Here is a 21317-nt window from a genome sequence, read left to right as displayed (position 1 = left end):
AGGATCTCATACACAAGAGAGAAAACAAGATAGTATGGAGAATAACAAATTTGATTACTGTAGAATTGATACAATAGATGGCGCTGCCTCCCAGCCGTGCGCTCCTGTGAAAGAAGCTTCGGTGGCGTGCTAGAAACAATATAATACGGAGGCTGAATGCTAAGGAATCAAGGTTGCTATAGCCAGTGATGTAATGGGCTTCGTGGGCTTGCTCTTATATAGCCACCAATTGTAGTCAGTTAGGCTCAATTGGGTGGCTGACCCAGTCCACCCAAAACGGTTGACTGGGGGTCGGTCCCAAAATAGGCCACCGACCATACGATAGAACCGGTGCGCAAAACTGAGCAACTAACCTATGGTCTCTGTTTGGCCCATAGCCATTCGGGATAATCTGAGGCTCCAAACGGGCCCTGCAACCCAAGAGTGGGCTGCCTCGGGAAATACTCCATCTACCCTTAGTGCGGTCAGTAAAGGAATGCCTTCCCACACTTGCATGTAGCCTAGTTGGCAGTGTGCCAACTCTATCTGAAGCCGTCTAGCCATCAGGCCACACATGGCCCCCATTTGGTGTCCAAACTAGGACCTACTGGATAACCGAGCTACTCAAATGCCTTCTCCTCATATGGGGGCCTTACAAGTAGAGTTAGCTGGTTCCTGCATAGTTACACGAGAGTGGAGCATTGATATGTAACACCACATACATCTGAATGCACCAAATCGACCCTTTCAAGCTCTTTCTTTCCCCTTCTTTTATGGGCTAATTTAGTTTGCTTCCCATAGAGATAGTGCTCACAAATTTCAAAATCAGAAAAACTCAATGTAATACATAACCCAAATGGCATGAGAATTTCATTCTATTCTGGCTCACGTGCCCAATCGGCAATGCCACAAAGTACTTGGCTACTCGGCTTTTATAACAACATGATCAGACACCCCTAATACATGTAAGGGATACAGTGTCCCACACTTGGCACCCCTTGCAAGAACCATAGAGCCCTTTTGAATTTTTCAACTCTGAAAGCCAAAGGTGGTCTAAAAACCAACATCATCTAGCTAACCCACTGAAATGAGACTCTTGGCCAGCTTAGGCACATGTCTCACATTTTGCAATCCCTTCCAAGGGTTTAATGTGCTTCTTTTGAATAAGCACATGCCTTATCTTTTCTTTCCACAAAGAAAAGTTTGTCCCATTAAACTTTTTAATACTGAAAAACTCCATTTCACACATGGAAGAGGATGCCATGATGCAAATAAAGTAAAATCCCAAATGCTAGTGCGTGTAAGAAAGAATCACACCAAATACTAAGTTCACCCAAATGTGTATGCCACAATGGATGGTAGTATCACTAAAAAAACTTAAAGCTCAAAGCATCAAAATGCATCTGACTCATGTGCATATACCATATGAGCAAATCTAGCCCAAATAAAATGTCAGCTTGGAATGAAAAAACTGGCAAACCCAATGCTGATAAGAGCCAAATGCCTCAAGCATAAACATTATCCATGGGCATAAGCATCATCAATGTCTCATCCAAGAAAGCATATCACAGTCAGTGCATCAACTGCAATGTGTCAAAGCTATCCCTTAGCATAAAATAGCATAAGTGTGCTAAACACCCATTAATAAAGCATCCCACAAGGCAATCTGGGCCTATCAGCACATCCAACAAGGATCACAATGCATCCAAATGTCCAATAAAGCATCCACTATAACTCAATGAAACAAAGCTTGAGTACACACGGCTCCAACCGCAACTAGAGTGATCTGCATAAGGTATGTGACATGTCCCAAAAATCACAACCCCATGGCAAGGACCGCTACTAAAAATAAGACCTAAGATGCCTCAAAACATGGGTGTCATTGCATAATCAGACTCAGCCTTAGGGGGGTCACTATGTATAAACCCTCTATATCACGTGCGTTCAAGGCCTATATTTAAAATCCCTTATCTGTAAAAATTTTCATTAATAAAATGTACCCCTTTTCTATACAAATCTATAAATTTTTTCCAAAACTATTTTAAATAGTCCCTTATGTATATTTATTTCTGTAAATTTTAGGAATAAAAAATATCCTTCTATTGAACTCACGTGATAGGGTTACATATGATGAGTGACCCCCCCGAGGACTCAGCAAGACAATCTAAAAAATATATATCTTCTATTGGAGCTCCAAAATCCCAACCGATGAATGGGAAACGGGGAGTCAACCCTTGCAATTCACCACCTATAATAAAAAAATCAAAGGTTTGAATCTTTGAATATATTTTTGATAGAGAAATAGACGATTCAATGTCTCAGAGAGACAGATCTTCTCCAAATTTTCATGTAATCATGCAAGAGCTGACAAGTAGGGGATTTTGGGCATCCGGCATGCAATGGAATAGACGGTTTTGGAAACCATGGTCCCAATCATTGGGTCCAACACACGGATTGAAAAAAGCCTTTGCAAATTGATATGTTTGTAAACTCCACTAGAGTGCGAATGATGAGAAATAAAGAAGTTTAAGGACCTCTTGAGTCCACCAAAACTGATAGATCTATGAATGGTTGCTTCAAACTTGAGTTCCGACACACTGGCAAAAAAATATTGAAGCAGAGATAGTGACTCAAAAATCCAACAAAATGATCCCAAATTCAAGAATGAAGAGGTTTTCAAACTCCCGAGGAGCAATGGACACCAAAAGTAGGCAATGGTGGCCTCTACATGTCATTTCAGACTCTCAGTATGTCAAAAGGAATAGGGGAATCATCAAAAAACATCTTTTTGCTCCAAAACCACTTGCAAGCTTGCAAAAAATCAAACAAAAAACTTTCCAAAGGTTTCTACAAGGTCTCTACACACCAACATGTAGGTAAAGTCACCCAATGAAGATTTTCCTTCCTCCCACTGAGCTATAGTAGCAGACTTCAAGCTTCAGGCACAAATCTGGGCTTAGCTAGAACACCCTTGCTTTCATACTGGTTGAGAGATCTCAACAATAGAAGCAAAACAGAAGAGGGTGAGAGAGCCACACAAGTTTTGGTGGGTGCAGAGCACCCTAATCTTCTATGTCATCCATAAATATATGTGTTTGAGTATTGTACATAATCGGGGTTAAGGAACAATGGCCTTTAACCCCCACATTTTATGTGAAACTATACTATATGAAAAGAGAGGTATGAATAAAAATGGCCTTTTCATGAGCTCTTATTGCAATTCATCATATTCTTCAGCCTTGTGCAAGAGGTGCTCTTATAATGACACCAGCTTTATGATAGCACCTCTTACATGAGGCTAGCCTTCATGATAAGTTGGAATAAGAGCTCATTGGAAGACCCATTTTATCCATCTGTATCTTTTCATAGTGTATAAATTTGCCTATGAATCCATGATGGAGGAGAGGGATGCAAATTAGTAGTGTAGTGGAAGTGTGGGAGGAGTAAGGATGCAGAGTCGAATTGGTAGCAATAGTAGCAAGAATGGAGATGTGAACTCGTAGAAAGAGTATTAGGTTGAGGGGGAAAATCAGTAGCACAAGCAAATCAGAAGCATACTGGCTACAAATGGCGATTATAGTGAAGGGATAGTAAGAGAAGAGGCAAAAAGGGGAGGTATAAATACTAGGAGAGGGGAAGTTGGGAGGAGGAGCCGTCGTGAGTCTGGGTAGGAGAGCAGACAAGAGCCATGTAGTTCATGTAGGAGAGGAAAGCAAGAGGGTTGGCAATAGAATTTTTCTCTATATTGATTTTTCAAACTTAAGCAAAGAATTAGTACAAAGCTGTTGAAGCCATCAAGTAGTCCAAGCTCCAAGGTCACTTGCCTGTCACCATCCAAACCAACCATTTGTTAGAACAATATAGTTGAATTTGGGCAGATAGGTAATGCATGTATTCCCTAGCTTGTTATTGCTTTACCTAAGAACTTGAATAAACCTTTTGGATTCTACGAGAAAAGTGATTCAACTTCTAAATCTAGAGTTAAGATCGATAAAAATGATTTTTTTAGAGAGAGGAGGAACTGGTTAAGGTGATTAAATAAAATGTATATAAAATTACTTGAATGGATAATAAAAAAACTAAAAGGGTAGTCACTACCCTTAACCAAGGCAGTTATTTTTAGAATCGAATAAATTCAAAGGATTAGTCAACAAGGGGGGTATTCCACACCCTTAGAAAAATTCCACATACCTTATCAAGATTAAATGACAACAGAGACTAATTAAATGACCATAAATGTCACCAAATATTTATAACATCTATAAAAAGATAGAGTGAAAATTTTAGAATTTATTGTTAAGTAAAGCTAAACACCCTCACAAATGTTTACATAATAGATTTAAAAAGGGGGGGCAAAGTAAAGTTAAAAGAAAATGCCTATATTTAAGCTAGCTGAAAAGAGACTAAGCAATAAGGGTTCTAAATAAACGTGAAAGAAAAGGAATGCTATATTAATTATGATAAAGCCATGTATTGAGAGATATAACAAATTTAATAAAGGCGAATATAATCAATTACTTAATTTAAATAAAGTTTTTAAAAAGAAAAGGGCACACTAGTGTTAAGGGCTAGGGGGGTAAGCCGTGTTAGTTAAGTAAAATAAAAATATTGAGCAAAAAAGAGTAAGTTCTCATTAGAGCATAAAAAAGGAAAATCAAGCTACTAAATCAAGCAAAAAAGAGTACGTTCTCACTAGAGCATAAAAAAGGAAAATCAAGCTCCTATATATAGAGAAAATTTTAAGAAAAAAATAATAAGGAGAAACATACAAATTAGTCAACAAATGAATGAAACATTTGGAGGAATAAATGAGTAAGCTTACTAAATTCTTTTTTAGAGGAATCAAGCAATTAAAGTATTCTTGAAAGGGGGAAAAAACAAGAAAAAATGGGAAAATATTAAGACAAAGTAAGCAAAGTGGTACATACATTAAATATACGTATATATGTAGGATTATACACATGCCATATGCTAGTATAAAGATAGCTTGTGAACCTAAAATGATTGTAGTTGCTATTAGAAAAAATACCAAAGTAAAAAAGAGTATGTAAATATATATTACTAACTAGCTTATATATATAAACAAAACTATAAAACAATCAAAAGGTAAGGCAACGATGAGGATCAAGCCGGGCTGATTAGCAAAAAATAACCAAGAGAGATACAACCAAGAGTAAAGAAGCAAGTGTAAATAGGGAAGGAGAATGAGAGCGCATCAGAAAAACTACTAAGAGCTCACTGTGTCAATCCAGTTTTCTTTACAAACTCTAATGAATGACTATCAACTGCAAAAGCCAAAGGACCACAACTACAATCTTTAGCAAATTGGGCTAGCCAGCAAAAGGAGGCAAGAGATGTAGTACACGAGCTCAATGAGTAAGGGTAGCCATTTGATAGAATGGGTAGTCACTAGTCAAATGAAACATGATCTTAGTGAACGAGTAGTCCTGTAACTATCTCATTTTACAATGCATGCAGAGTGGTCACTACTAGTGGAAGTCAAAAAATCCATTGAAGGTTGAAATTAGAGATAAGCTTCAACTATTGTAGAAAACATAGAACCATATCTGAGATGAGGTTGCCAATCGAACAAGTAGCAAGGAGAGAAGGAGCCATGCTAGTAGAAGGCAACAACCCCATATAAGATTGTGTGAAGAGAGAAATGGGTGGAGGCTAAGCTTTTTAAAAGCACGGGGTATTGAAGCACTAAGAGACAATAACACAAGGCAGTCAATGGAAAAAAATTCCACTATGAGCAAAAGTAAGGTGCTAAGAAAGCACGTCAAGAAGAGGTATAACCTGTACTAGAGAGCATGACAAAGGGGAAGCAAGGGACCCGAGACTTTCTCTATATAAACAACCGACATGTAGTTACATAAACAAGTGTGAGGAGAGAAGAGCAATGTAAAGAAAGGAGATACAACATGAGCCACTATGAGCAAATCGAAAGACTGGAGGGGCAGCTGGAGCACTCGTAAATTGAGGAAAGTGAGCATGGCCATCAAAGGAGACCTTAAGAGGGGACCAAGAATCAATTAATGGCCATGATAGCAGCTTGCAGAGCAAAATGGAATGTAAAAAGAGTGTGAGACATGATTATTATGATCAACCGAACGAACTACGAAGGTAAGATGGAGAAGGGTGACAGACTGTAAAGCTCAAGCGCCATGCTAGCACCTCCTCTACCTTCACCTACTATAGCTAAAGTAGTCAGCGGGCCGAGGAAGAACGAAGCAAGCATCTGCATGAAAAAATAGGTGAAGTAACAACGTTGAGGATTGAGCACACCATGAAGAAAGAGTGCGACAATGCGTGATTCTAGAAAGCCGAGTAGTGAAAAGGGGAAATGAGAGGTAGGGAAAAGACTAAGGAGCCAAGCACCTAATTGTTAAGCACATCCATGAAGAAAGCTTGTTAAGCGGACAAAGGTGAATAGGTTCCATGTCGAATGGAGGCATGAAGACCAGTCAAGGTGGCGACAAAGTATAAGAAGTAAAGGAAATGAAGGGACCTATGTCGATCAGTATGAGAATCACGAGGGGAAGCCAAGAGACAAGAGCAGGAAGGGTATTGGCGAGAGGCAGTAAGGATGATGGATGGCAGAAGGAGGAAGGCAAACATAAAGATGTAGATATAAGGGTCCAACGATATAGTGACCATGAACGGCCAAGAAAGGTGATAAGGGTAGGGTGGCGGTGCAAAAGGATCATGGAGTGGGGGGTTGGTTTGTGTGGGTGACAAGGGAAAGAATAGTATTGTGTAGCTATGAGGGTGAGGCAAAAGTGAGAAGGGAGGAAAAGGCAAGTAGTGAGAATATAAAAAAGATTTGGGCCCCTTTAGAGGGGCTTAGAAGTGTCAAAAATCGAGCAAGGGAGAGGGGAAGTTCAAAAAAAATTAACCAAATCAATAGGGGGGAGAAACACATTACATAAGGGGGGAAAAGAGAAAAGCTTAGGGGGGGGAGAAAAGAATTACAAAAGGGGAGGGGGTAAATGTTCATAGTAATTATTACTTTAAAAAATATATAAAAAAGAGAGAAACAAAAGGGGTTTAAGAATTTAAAAATTTATTGCAATAACCAAGAAGAGGGTTTAAAATAAAATATAAGGGAGAGGGATGTAGTTGACAAGTGTAATTGTTAGAAAGAGTGGAAAGTGTGTGTGTAAAATTAGAGGGGGATTAAATAAGAATTAGAGGGGATTAAATAAAAATTAGAAGAGAGGAGTTGGGGGGGTGAATTAAAATTAATTAATTATAAGGTGCCACAAATTGAATAGGGGGAAAATGTGAAAATAAGAAAAAAATGAAAGGTTAATAAATACTAATGGGAAGGGTTGTGGAAAATAATAAGGGTGCCATAGAGTAAAAAGGGACTACAAAGTTAAATTAATTATAGGAATTATCATGGTTTATCCGGGAAAAGGAAAGAGTATGTGAGTGTGTGTATGTAACTAGGTGGGTGGGTGGGTGGGTGTGTGTGTGTGTGTGGGTGTGTGTGTGGGGGGGGGGGAACGTTTTATGTGTGTGCGTGTATAGGTCAAACATAGGAAATTGGGGGAAAGGGGGAGGGAAATGTATATGTGAGAAAATTTACTGAAAATTTTAAAAACGTAAAATCCATAGGTCCTAAATTTCAAAATAACCAAAGGAGTTTGTATATTTTGTGTTTGTGTGTGCACATGTGCATGCATGCATGTGTGCACACATGTGCATATACATGCATGTACATGTGTTTAGATTTAATAATCCCATCAATAAATGAACCATACAATTAATTCAATCATTTGGACAACTATTAAAAGATGCATATGAGAAATGGATTGAAATTCTTTAAGAAAACTAAATTGAAATAACTTTTGACAAATTTGTAATCAAAAAATTGGTACAAAAAACAAGAGGAATGGCAATATAACTTTTCTTTATATTGATTTTGCAGACTTAACCAAAAAATCAGTTCATTAGTGTCAAATCCGTCAGGTAGTCCAAGCTTCGAGATTACAACCAACTAGTTGTTAGAACAAGGAAGTTGAATTTGGGTAGACAAGTAATCCCCTGGCTTGTTATCACTTTACCAAAGAACTTGAACAAACCTTTCGGATTTCTAATATAAAAATGAAAATTTAAAGAAATTAGCAAGAAAATAGAGGGGTTTACAATTTAAAACCAAAAAAAACTTTAAAATATAGTTCTAGAGGCTAAAAAGTGAAGGTGAAAAAAGAGTTTAGTCAACAACTAGATGCCCAACTATTTAAGGGGGGAATCCACTCACTTGTAAAAAAGCCTAACAATAGTTATACAACTAGGTGTCCAACTAATTAAGGGGGAAATCCAAAACCTTACAATAGCTAAACAACTATGTGCCCAATTATTTAAGGGGGGAAACTTAAAATGCCTAACTTACTTTGTAAATAAAATACATTGCTAAGGAAATAAATGAGGAACATATAGTTTGACAACAAATGAAATGAGGAAAATAGGGAATTCATGAAAAAAGATAAAATTTTAAGAACAAATTATTGGAAATTAATGAAAACTGTTATTGAAAAAATTCGAAAGGTAATGGGGGTAGTCCAAGCCCAAATGAGAAAACTAAAAACTCAAAAACTAAGGAGGGTAGTCCATATCCTTAGTTAAATAGAAAAAATTAATTAAAGTCAAGCGGGGTAATCCACACCCATGCTCTAGACAAGCAAAAGGAAGTAAACCCAAACTAGCTAAAGCACAAAAAGAGCAAATCAAGCAATTAATTTAATGAAGGCAATTTTCATTAAAGAAGATACATCAAGGGAAAAACTAAAATCAAATTCCTGACATGAAAATATTTAACCACATGATTTTTTTAAAAATACTTATAGGTTTTGGAAATGAGTAAATGAGTAAATGAGAGGGGTAGTTTACATCTCCCTTTTTTTAAACATACATGAGTTAAATAAGTCAAGTGAGGGGGGTCTCCGAATCATCTTTTAGAGAAAAAATTTATTAACAATGATAGGGAAAATGAGGAAGTAGAGTTATAGAAAGTGAATGTGCATAAAAATTAGTAAGAGCTAGCAAGAGAATTAGTAAGAGCGAGCCAGAGGCAACTAGCAAAGAAAAGCTCGCAAACGAGTTGCATGAGACACCCCTACATAAATTGTTAACGTCGCCCTATATGAGGATCTAAATACTTAAGGTTACAAGATTGACATAAAAACAAGGTGGCTGATTATTGCACCCCAAGCTACAATGACAGTAAGGTATAGAGACTGCATCATAGTAAGCCACAATCCTCCAAAATACACATAGTAAACAAAGAGTCAAGAGACTTATAAAACCAACCAGAGTGCTACTCTAAGACCACCATGGAATACATCTAATACAATAAAAATCTCATAATGAACAAGGAGTAGATCAAAGCTTTACTAACAATACTATCATTTGTTTGAGAGTAGGAGACATAGGATCTCATAAAAGCAATGTCACCCAAACATAAATAGAGCGACACAGCTAGGTTCACCATAGCTTCAACCAACCAAGTCTGCTCATAAGGAAGAGATCCTAAGCAACCACCCTTGTAGGGAGTACATAAGTCTTAGTACCAGCCAAGTGCTAGGGCATGCATGCCAGGAGCTAAAGATAGCAAACAAATTGCAAGCAGCTAGTGCATATGCTTGCACGTGAATGAAATTCCAATAAGGCTTGCATCTAAACCTTAGGAACCACCCTCTCTCAAGTAATAATAAGTAATGGTAGTATGTGTGTACTGCCTTCCCAATGAAAGCCAGAGATACATAATTTACCTGTCCCATACTCCAAAGTATTCACTATTATGTAAAAGAGGTTATATATCAAAACACAAGTCCAACAACAGGACAACCAAGCAAGGGAGCCAGTGAGTCTATGTCCTTAAGAATATACAAAGCATAGGAGGGACCCAAAAGAGGGCCAAGATTATACAGAGTTGCAGAGAAGTTGCCAAAGATTGGAAGCAACAAGTTAAGCTGCCATGCATAATATAAGGGCTACCCGAGTATGATATGCTATCCTTCACCACCACAAGCTCCACAAAAGTCTCTTTTAGAGGGGTTTGTTATCATTAACATTAAGCGGGATTTTTAAAGGGTATTTTAGTTAAAATGACAATAAAAAGGTTTAGTAAAAGGAAAAAGGGTGTAAGTAAGGAAGGGTACGGGGAGTAATATTAATTACTAAACAATAATAAAAATAAGGGGGAGAATATTAAATAAACATAAAAACAAACATAAGTGGGGAGGGCGAGATAATTAATAAAACTAATGTAAAAATAAGGGCAAGGGCGGACAAACATTGTTTTAGAAAAAAGGAAAACAATAAACATATAGAAAAAAATTCATAAGTAAGAAATAGATACTAGTAATCTTTTTTAAAAATTAATAATAATAATAACAAAATTAATAATGATCAAAAAAATGAAATCACTGAATTATGTGTGAGTGTATGGAGAGGGAAATGTGTGAGTGTGCAAAATTGATTGTAAAAGTGAATAAAATGTGTGCATGTGTGTGTGTGTGTGTGCACGCATGCGCACGTGTGTGTGTGAACTAAAGTATTTAAGAAAATTTAATGTGTTTGTGTGTGTGTGTGTGTGGCCCACCCCCAACCCAAAGGTAAGACAACATGGTGGGGGGAGTAAGCTCACCATGTGGAACTTACTCCCCACCAAATCATAAATGTCAAAAAAGTGGATCTCTATGATAAGTGTAAAAAGTGATATAAAACATATTGCCATCAGTAGATGGACAATCCAATTTGTGGAGCCAATGTTATGTGCGATGGACAATCCAATTTGTGGAGCCAATGTTTTTGCACATAAAAAGTAATTCTTAGTACTCAGAGGAAAGGGACACAAATTAAATCAAATGACAAACATTTGAACATGATTAAAATTATCCTATGATTATGAATTCACTGTATGGTACTAGCCCAACCAAAGGCTAACCAAAGGCTAGTTGGGAGATCAATGTGTGTTTTTAGATTTAATAATCCCATCAATAAATGAACCATACAATTAATTCAATCATTTGGACAATTATAAAAAGATGCATATGAGAAATGGATTGAAATTCTTTAAGAAAACTAAATTGAAATAACTTTTGACAAATTTGTAATCAAAAAATTGGTACCAAAAACAAGAGGAATGGCAGTATAGTTTTTCTTTATATTGAGTTTGTAGACTTAAGCAAAAAATCAGCTCAATAGTGTCGAATCCGTCAGGTAATCCAAGCTCTGAGGTTAGGGTCTACTTACTTGCCATCATCCAAACCAACTAGTTGTTGTTAGAACAATGAAGTTGAATTTGGGTAGATAGGTAATGCATGTATCCCCTAGCTTGTTATCGCTTTACCAAGAACTTGAACAAACCTTTTGGATTTCTAAGATAAAAAAGAAAAATTTAGAGAAATTAAGCAAGAAAATAGAGGGGTTTACAATTTAAAACCAAAAAGAACTTTAAAATAGAGCTCTAGAGGCTAAAAAGTGAAGGTGAAAAAAAGGTTTAGTCAACAACTAGGTGCCCAACTATTTAAGGTGGGAATCCACTCATTTGTAAAAAAAGCCTAACAATAGTTATACAACTAGGTGTCCAACTAATTAAAGGGAAAATCCAAAACCTTACAATAGCTAAACAACTATGTGCCCAATTGTTTAAGGGGGGAATCTAAAAAATGCCTAACTTACTTTGTAAATAAAATACATTGTTAAGGAAATAAATGAGGAACATATAGTTTGACAACAAATGAAATGAGGAAAATAGGGAATTAATGAGAAAAGATAATTTTTTAAGAACAAATTATTGGAAATTAATGAAAACTATTATTGAAAAAATTTGAGAGGTAATGGGGGTAGTCCAAGCCCAAATGACAAAACTAAAAAATCAAAAACTACGGAGGGTAGTCCACATCCTTAGGTAAATAGAAAAAATTAATTAAAGTCAAGCGGGGTAATCCACACTCATGCTCTAGACAAGAAAAGGGAAGTAAACCCAAACTAGCTAAAGCACAAAAAGAGCAAATCAAGCAATTAATTTAATGAAGGAAATTTTCATTAAAGAAGATACATTAAGGGAAAAACTAAAATCGAATTCCTGACATGAAAAGATTTAACCACATGATTTTTTTTAAAATACTTATAGGTTTTGGAAATGAGTAAATGAGTAAATGAGAGGGGTAGTTTACATCCCCCTTTTTTTAGACATACATGAGTTAAATAAGTCAAGTGAGGGGGGTCTCCACATCATCTTTTACGGTAGAAACAATTTATTAACAATGATAGGGAAAATGAGGAAGTAGAGTTATAAAAAGTGAATGTATATAAAAATTAGTAAGAGCTAGCAAGAGGCGACTAGCAATGAAAAGCTCGCAAATGAGCTGCACGAGACACCCCTACATAAATTGTTAACGCCGCCCTGTTTACTATCATTTGTTTGAGAACAAGAGACATAGGATCTCATAAAAGCAATGTCACCCAAACATAAATAGAGCGACACACCTAGGTTCGCCATAGATTCAACCATCAAGCAACCACCCTTGTAGGGAGTACGTAAGTCTTAGTACCAGACAAGTGCTAAGGCATGCATGCCAGGAGCTAAAGGTAGCAAACAAATTGCAAGCAGCTAGTGCATATGCTTGCATGTGAATGAAATTCCAAAAAGGCCTGCCTCTAAACCTTTAGAACCACCCGCTCTCAAGCAATAAGTAATGGTAGTATGTGTGGACTACCTTGCCCAAAGAAAGGTAGAGATACGTAATTTACCTCTCCCATACTCCTGAGTATTCGCTATTACGTAAAAGAGGTTATATATCAAAACATGAGTCCAAGAATGGGACAACCAAGCAAGGGAACAAGTGAATCTATGTCCTAAAGAATATACAAAGCATAGGAGGGACCCAAAAGAGTGCTAGGACTATACAGAGTTGCAAAGAAGTTGCCAAAGATCAAAAGCAGCAAGTTAAGCTGCCATGCATAATATAAGGGCTACCCAAGTATGCTATGCTATCCAGCACCACCACGAGCTCCATAAAAGTCTCAGAAGTAGTTCAAGATAAGACGAGACTGTCAGATGTAGAATCTTCCAAGGAACTATGGTTGAGAACGTCTTGTGTAGAGTATATGAAGGGGATCATCCAGAGGCAATCAGTTCAGAATATGATGAAGTACAAGAGGACACGCTTGATGGGCTAGCTATGCACCAAGGAAGCCAGAGGCAGTGTAAAACCGAGTGGCGATTCAACCATTTAGGGATGGACGATGGAAAATGTACCATAAGAGCGATGGAAGAAAGCAAATCAAGGTGGAGGGAAGCCGTTGGAAGGGAGTTAAGGTGGTTGTGAGTAAGTTGGGCTGGATGAGATGCCATGATGTAGGTTCGCACAAAAAAAGTCGAAAAGAGAAGGAAGTACATAAGGTAGAAAGTATAAGGTATTGAGAAGAGGTAGTGAGAAGCTTAAGGGGGAGTAGGCACGAATCGAGAAGGTGAAGGCACAAGAGTAGACAAGGAGATGCATATGGGTCAATGTTTGCATGGGTTTAGCCAATCGCAAAACTATTTTAGGGGCCATTTTGGGGCCGCGATGCGATGCGCTCTTGGGTGAATATTTGAATTTTGCATGGACCTATCCTCTCACTAAAAATTTTCCCAATGTCATGAATGCACACTGGCATAGAGACTGTTGCTCTACCTCTGGCCTGACTACATCACGTAGCCTTTGCCTTGCCATGTTTGCTTGCACAGCTTCACCATCTGTTACTATGCAACATAATCTTTTGCTGTGCTGACCACCATGCTGGTTCGAGCACAACCACGTTGGCCTGACAATAGTACAAAATGTTTGCCTTGCCACCTATCATTATGCAGCTTCGCCATCTATCATTGTGGAACACAATCTTTTGCTACATTGACCACTGTGCTGGTTCAAGCAATGATGTTGGCATGGAGAGACCACCACGTTGGCATGAAGGCCACTGTGGCAAACCATCGTGGCATGTTAATCTCTAACGGGACCCCTCAATGTCCATATTTGCAACCACCGTGCTAGATGTCGAAGCTATTTTAGTTCTAAACCAAGGAAAATAGTGTTATTTTAGAGATATTTTAGTCGTATTACTACTTGTGCAACAATTTCTCAACCACCCCACACGTTCTTGGACTCAGGGGGGTCACTATGTATAAACCCTCTATATCACGTGCGTTCAAGGCCTATATCTTAAATCCCTTATCTGTAAATTTTTTTATTAATAAAATGTACCCCTTTTCTATACAAATCTATAAATTTTTTCCAAAACTATTTTAAATAGTCCCTTATGTATATTTATTTCTGTAAATTTTAGAAATAAAAAATATCCTTCTGTTGAACTCACGTGATAGGTTTACATATGATGAGTGACCCCCCCGAGTTCTTGGAGCTATTTTAGTTCCAAGCTAAGGAAAATGTAGCATTTACAATTTAGTATAGTTTCCTTGCAACCATTGCATTGGTTATTGGAGTTATAGTTTTAAAGCACCGCACTCATTATTGGAACCATTTTCACTACAATAAGAACAAAAATTTCAACAATTTCTTGTGCAACGATCCCTATGGTTGCAGTAAAATGTAAACAAGGGCATTTGTTCTTCATTAGAGCCACTTTTACTACCGAAGTAACATCCGACAATAGTTTTGGCGATAATGGTACTACATTGGAATTGAAACAAAAGAAATTACATCTGAGAGTTTTTTGCGATAATAGTATTACATCGAAATTGAAACAAAATAAATTACATCTAATTTAAGCAAACATTTAACAAAACAGATTACATACAAAGATGCTAGCACTTTGTTTTTGTGAAACTTCTTTAAGCACTTGTCAACACCACCATTGTGGCAAGACTAGGTGTCATTTTTGCCCTTGTTATAGCACTTTCTTACACTTTTGACTTGGTGCCTCGTATGCAAGGGACAATACGAGCACGTCGTAGTGCTATCGTAGGTAGGACTTTCTTACAATTTTGACCTGGAACTCGAGGACAATACGAGCACCTCATAATTGAAATAACCTTTTTCATAGCAACTTTAGAAGTCAAGGCACTGGAAAAGGGAACTCAACTTGGAGGTGAGATCAATCGAGCTCAACATTTGATAGCGGACAAGGAAATCAATATGGTGGTGAGCTCTAGCACACTAACACATGCTCTTGGTGCATTAGAGCTAATCACCAAGTTGAGTTCCTTCCCCAATGCAGAAGGTTGTGCGCAATTATGAGAGGCTCAATACCAAGTTGAGTTCTCTCCTAGTGCCTCACGGAACAACAATGACCCGTTTCCCTTGACTCCCCATCCTACAACCTGGTTGGTCATGAGGTTTTCTTTCAAGTCTTTCAAGGAATTGCCTTCGTCATAGCAACTTCTTTCTTGAGGCACTGGTGGGGTTAATAAAGAATTGCTTCTTTCAAGGCACCACTGGTAGAGAGAACTCAACAACAACCCGTTTCCCTTGGCTCCCCATCCTACAACTCCCTTGGTCATGGCTATGGTTGGTGGAGTATTTTAGGATGGAGAGCCAAGGCAAACAATGGATCCCATGACCTGAGCAGCATTATGAAGGGGCATCAAGGTTGCAATAAAAGATTCATCATAGGGGTAGAAGGGGGCATGGAGAGAGCATGGAAGGGGTTATGAGAGAAATTTTTCAAGGTGTGGTGAATTGTTTCTCTACCTTTAAGGTCTTTAATTAGCTAGATTTTCCACCCTCCCACTCTTTCCCCATTCATTTCTTGTGTTAATTGTGTGACTCTGGGTGCCTATTGCTGCTAAGAGCACACAATCCACCAGCTGGATTTTGCTGGTAGCCCAGCCTAGTGTAGGTAGTCATCTACATCATTGTCTAGCCATGACGTGTGATTAAATGGTTGCCATGCTAGAATTTCTTCGTCATCGGATCCAAGATCTTGTGTCACTTGTGTGACTCTGGGTGCCTATCATTGCTAAGAGCACACAATCCACCAGCTGGATTTTGTTGGTAGCCTAGCCTAGATTAGGCAGTCATCTACATCATCATCTAGCCACCATGACATGCAATTAGATGCTTACCATGCTAGAATTTCTTGGTCATCAGAGCCAAGATCATGATAATTTAATAGGATGAGGGGGAGCAGAGGTGGCACATACACCCAGCTTTGCTAGTAGCCCAGCCTAGTGTAGGTGGTCATATACATCATCGACTAGCCATGATGTGCGATTAGATGGTTGCCATGGGAAAATTTCTCGGTCATCGGAGCCAAGATCATAATAATTCAATGGGATGAGGGGGAGGAGCGATATACACCTAGCTTTGCTGGTAGCCCAGCCTAGCATAGGCAGTCATATACATCATCGTCTAGCCATGACGTGCAATTAGATGGTTGCAATGGGAGAATTTCTTGGTCATCGGAGCTAAGATCATAATAATTCAATGGGATGAAGGGGGAGGAGCAGTGGCACATACACCTAGCTTTGCTGGCAGCCTAGCTTAGCATAGACGATCATATACATCATCGTCTAGCCATGATGTGCGATTAGATGGTTGCCATGGGAGAATTTCTCAATCATCAAAAAATGCTAATTTGGGTGGCCTGTGAACTAGATGGCCCCTCATGCAAAGTCATTGTTATTACAGTCAACTGAAGAAAGGAAAGATTAATACAGGACATCAGATTAGCATTGAGTCGGTTCATTAGGCTATAATAACAACAATAGTTCTCATTCTAAACTATTGTTATTATAGCCTGATACACCGACTGAATGCTAATCTAAGCTTGTGAACTCGATGGTCCCCCATGCAAAGTCATTGTTATTACAGTTTGGATTTCGGCTCAATGTTAATCTGAGCCTGTGAATTAGATGATTCCTCATGCACAATCATTGTTATTATAGTCTGATTCCGATTGAATGCTAATCTAAACCAATGAATTAGCCAGTCCCTCATGCATGGTCATTGTCACTAAAACAAGCTCAATGGCTATTTGGGATTAGTATACTATTTGGGATTCATATTTTTCCTTGTTTGGGATTTATTGAAACAAGCACAGTGGTTGTTTGGGATTTACTAAAGCTTATATTTTGTGGGGGTTGCAATTAATCCTAAACCAACAAAAATGCATTTCGTTGCCAGTGCCTATCTCCTCTAGCCAGTGCCTACCTCCTCTAGCCTTAGCTATCATACAACTAACCTATCATATTCATCAATGTAATGTGTGTGGAATCTATCGATACACGGGTCTTCAAAGATGGCAAAGATCTCATTGGATTACATCGTTGAGCATGTCAAGACAGCTTGATTTGACAGATTAGTATATGTGAACAATTGCATCTTGGATAGCAGGAGAGCAAACTAGTTTTAAAACCCGACATGTCTCGATGAAGGAATAGCGGAGGAACAGAGATGGAAAGCCACAGAGGCAATGCCATTTTTCCTACCGATGGTCCTAAGCTTGATGAAGCCATTTCGCAAGGGGTCCTGTGACAACCCAAGATTATCGTAGATGAGATTGATTGCTTGGAGGAGGAACATAGAGTTTCCAAGAGTGTCATTCACAAGATGGTCATATTGTATGAGGAAGTATGGGAAGGCCTTTAACACTATAAGAACCCACAGTTTGCAAAGTATGTTACTGAAGGCTCCCACTGTGCAAAGTGTCGAGCCTGCATCCTGGAATCCTTGCGTAAATATAAAGTCCTTCAAAGATTTTAGACTTTGTCTCTTGTAATCTTGGATATATATTACCTAAGACTTTTTTAGGGGCTGACCACCCCTCTAATACAATCGGCTTTTCAATAGAACTTGAGTTAAGTAGTAAATTGTCTTCTTTGAAAAAAAAAATAGTAAATTGTGTTTGTCTTTATCCATACTAAGATACGATGGCAGTCTCTTTTCAAAATGTAGAAGAGTAAAACTTGGTTGTATACTACCTAGGTATATAACTTTAGGGGATGACTATACATTTGGCTTTTCTATATAACTTGAGGTTTAAAGCAATAATTTGCCATTTATACATCCTTGGATATGATTGCTTCACTCAATTGGACCTTATAATTTGAAAATGTTGCATTTAGTTGGATTTGAAGGTTCTATTTTCTTATGGCTACTTCACTCATGACATGTGATTAGATGGTAATTATAACCGTGTGATGTGTTCTTACATTCTATCTCAGCTTAATGCTAGTTCTCATTCTAAACTATTGTTATTACATCTTGATAAACTAATTGAATGCTAATCTAAGCTTGTGAACTAGATGCAAAGTCATTATTATAATTACAATATGATTCCGGCTCAATGCTAATCTAAGTCTGTGAATTAGATGGTCCTCATGCATAGTCATTGTTATTACAGTCTGATTCTGACTGAATGCTAATCTGAACTAATGAATTAGATGGTCCCTCATGCACAATCATTGTTACTAAAACAAGCTCGTGGTTTTTTGGGATTAGTATACTGTTTGGGATTTACATTTTCCCTTGTTTGGGATTTATTGATTGGGATTTACTGAAATAAGCGCAGGGTTGTTTGAGATTTACTAAAGGTTATATTTTGTGGGGGGTGCAGGTAATCCTAAACCAACAAAAATGCATTTTGTTGCTAGTACCTTCTCTAGCCTTAACTAGTGTTTGAGCTAACCCAATCACGATTGCATGATGTTCCAACCATCGAGCTAGTTTAGGACAATCACATTAAAGCCTGGCTCTAGTGTTTGAGCTGAACCAGCCACACCGTTGTATGATATTCCAACACCGGGTTGGTTTAGGACAATCACATAACTGGTGTTTGAGCTGACCCAACCAAATTGCATGATGTTCCAACCACCGAGCTAGTTTAGGACAATCACATTAAGTCCAAGCCAGCAGCCTAGTTATGGGGTTTGAGGTAAACCAGCCACACAATTGCATGATATTCCAACCACATTAAGTCCAGTCCAGCCTAGTAAATCACATTAAGTCTAGTCCAGCCTAGTACACTATTACATTAAGTCTAGTCTAGCCTAGTAAACTATCCCAATCACATTAAGTCCAGTCTAGCATAGTAAACTATCCCAAAGCTCAATCACAAACAACCACATTAAGTCCAGTCTAGCCTAGTAAACTATGCTGGTTTAGGACAATCACATTAAGTCCAGCCCAGCCTAGTAAAATATCCCAAAGCTCAATCACAAACAACCACCGGGTTGGTTTAGGCAACCACTGACCTACATTGTATCAAGAAATGAAACAAGTATCCCAAATCTCAATCACAAGCAACCATCGGGATGGTTTAGGCAACCATTGACCTGCGTTGTATCAAGCATGTTATGATGTGCTCGTCAAACATCTTGTTTCCCATCTGCTTTCTACAAATGTCCTTGTTATTTGGAGAAACTCTTGAGAGAGTACGAAGAGTGGAAGCAATGCCTGATCATCCCGTTTCGAATAGTCCAGGAAAAAGGAGAGACAGCCTAAGTGCATAAGTCAATGCAACAGTGGTTGAGGTGTGCGCAAAGTATTGTGACCATTGGTGCATTGTCGATCAAGCATAAAACACTATTTTTGCCTTAATGTCATGCACAACTATAAAAAAACACGGTCCTAGGTGTGATATTCAAACAAGTACTTATCAGATGGGAGCGCCACGTTGCATGAAAGTCAAGTTCAACTAGGTTGATGCGCATGCAAAGTATTGTGTCTATCAGATATGCTTTGCATGGTCGATCATGCATTATACATCGTTTCCCCCTAGTGCTACGCACATCCATCAAAGAACATGCTCTTAGGTACTTATTGAATGGGCGTTCCACTTTGCATGCAACTCAATACCATCGATTTTGAGGCATGTACAAAGTATTGTGCCCATCAGATATGCTTTTCATGGTCGATCGAGCATTAAATACCGTTTTTGCTTTAGTGTCATGTAGAACCGTCAAAAAACATGGTCCTGGGTGTGTTAGTCAAACAATTACTTATCAGATGGGGATGCCACTTTGCACACAAGTCAATACTACCTAGGTTGAGGCACATGCAAAGTCTTGTGCCCATTGGATATGCTTTTCATAGTCCATCACGCATTATACACCGTTTTCTTCCTAGTGTTATGCACAATCGTCAAAAATTGCACTTGCAGGTGTGTTATCCAAACAAATACTTTGGGATGGGTGCGCCACATTGTATGCAAGTCAATAACACCTAGGTTGAGGCGTGTACAAAGTTTTGTGCCCATCGGAGAAATGTAGATGCAACAATATTAGCAAATTCCCGATATGTGTGTATGTCTGTGTGTGGGGCAAACAATTTTGATACAACAAAGTAAACACCTCATGCACAAATCATGCACTTCATACCTTGAGTATTGTGTCGAAATAAATGCTAAAATAAGCTTGTTGATGACGATAAATATGCCCTTGAATAAAAGCATAGTTGTTGTATGACCACGATAGGCTCGCTTTGACACTTGTGACTTTGCCCACATGTTAGTTTACAAATAGTATAATAATATATTAATAGTTTGCAAATGTGTATGGCAAGTGAGTAATGGGAAGTGGAAGTGAGAATGGGGAGGAAGGAGTGGAATGGGAGAGGGGGAGGTAATAGGAGTGTAGGATAATAAGGGAGTGGAATGAGTGAGGGGAGTTAATAGGGGATGAAAAAGAGGTGGGATGGGGAAATGTGGGATTTTGGGAAATGGAAGGGTGGGATGGGGAAATGGGAGGAGCATGGGATGCGGTGGAAATGTGGGATGGGAATGGTGGCAATGGGGGAGGAAGAAGAAATGGATGGGGCGGAGGGCCAATGGAAGATTGGGATGAGGGATGGGGTCCAATGGGAGAGGGGGAGTAATGGGAGCCGATGCGAGAGGGGAGGAATGGGAATCCAATAGGAGAGGTGGAGGGAAACCTAGTTTTTCTTGTATATAGTCTTCCTTGCCTTCATTCATTCTCCCCTCAATTCATTGAAGCAAGAAAGCAAGGAAGAGCAAGAAAGCAACGAAGCAAGAGCAAGAAAGCAAGAAAGAGCACAGCTACAAAACTTTTTCTAGGTACGTGTAAAATTTTTTATCTAAGTTTTAAAGATTTGTTTTTTTAAATTTAAAGAGAGAGAAAGAAAGAAAGAGAGAGAGGAACTAGAGAGAGAGAAAGTTAGAGAGAAGGAGAGAAGCCTTTGGGGGTACGGGGGGGTAGGGGAGGTGCGGTAGGGTAGGGAGGTGTGGGGGGTAGGGGGTAGTGTAGTAGGGAGGCACCGAGGGGTAGGGGAGGCACTGCGGGTAGGGGAGGGGAGGCGACGAGGTAGGGGAGAGGGTAGGGGAGGATAGGATAGTAGGGAGGCACGGGGGGGTAGGGGAGGATA

The sequence above is a fragment of the Dipteris shenzhenensis genome, chromosome 14 (assembly GCF_047967505.1).
Source record: "Dipteris shenzhenensis isolate YYH24624 ecotype China chromosome 14, Dip_SZ_1.0, whole genome shotgun sequence".
Lineage (NCBI taxonomy): Eukaryota > Viridiplantae > Streptophyta > Polypodiopsida > Gleicheniales > Dipteridaceae > Dipteris > Dipteris shenzhenensis.
This window is presented reverse-complemented; position numbering follows the sequence as displayed.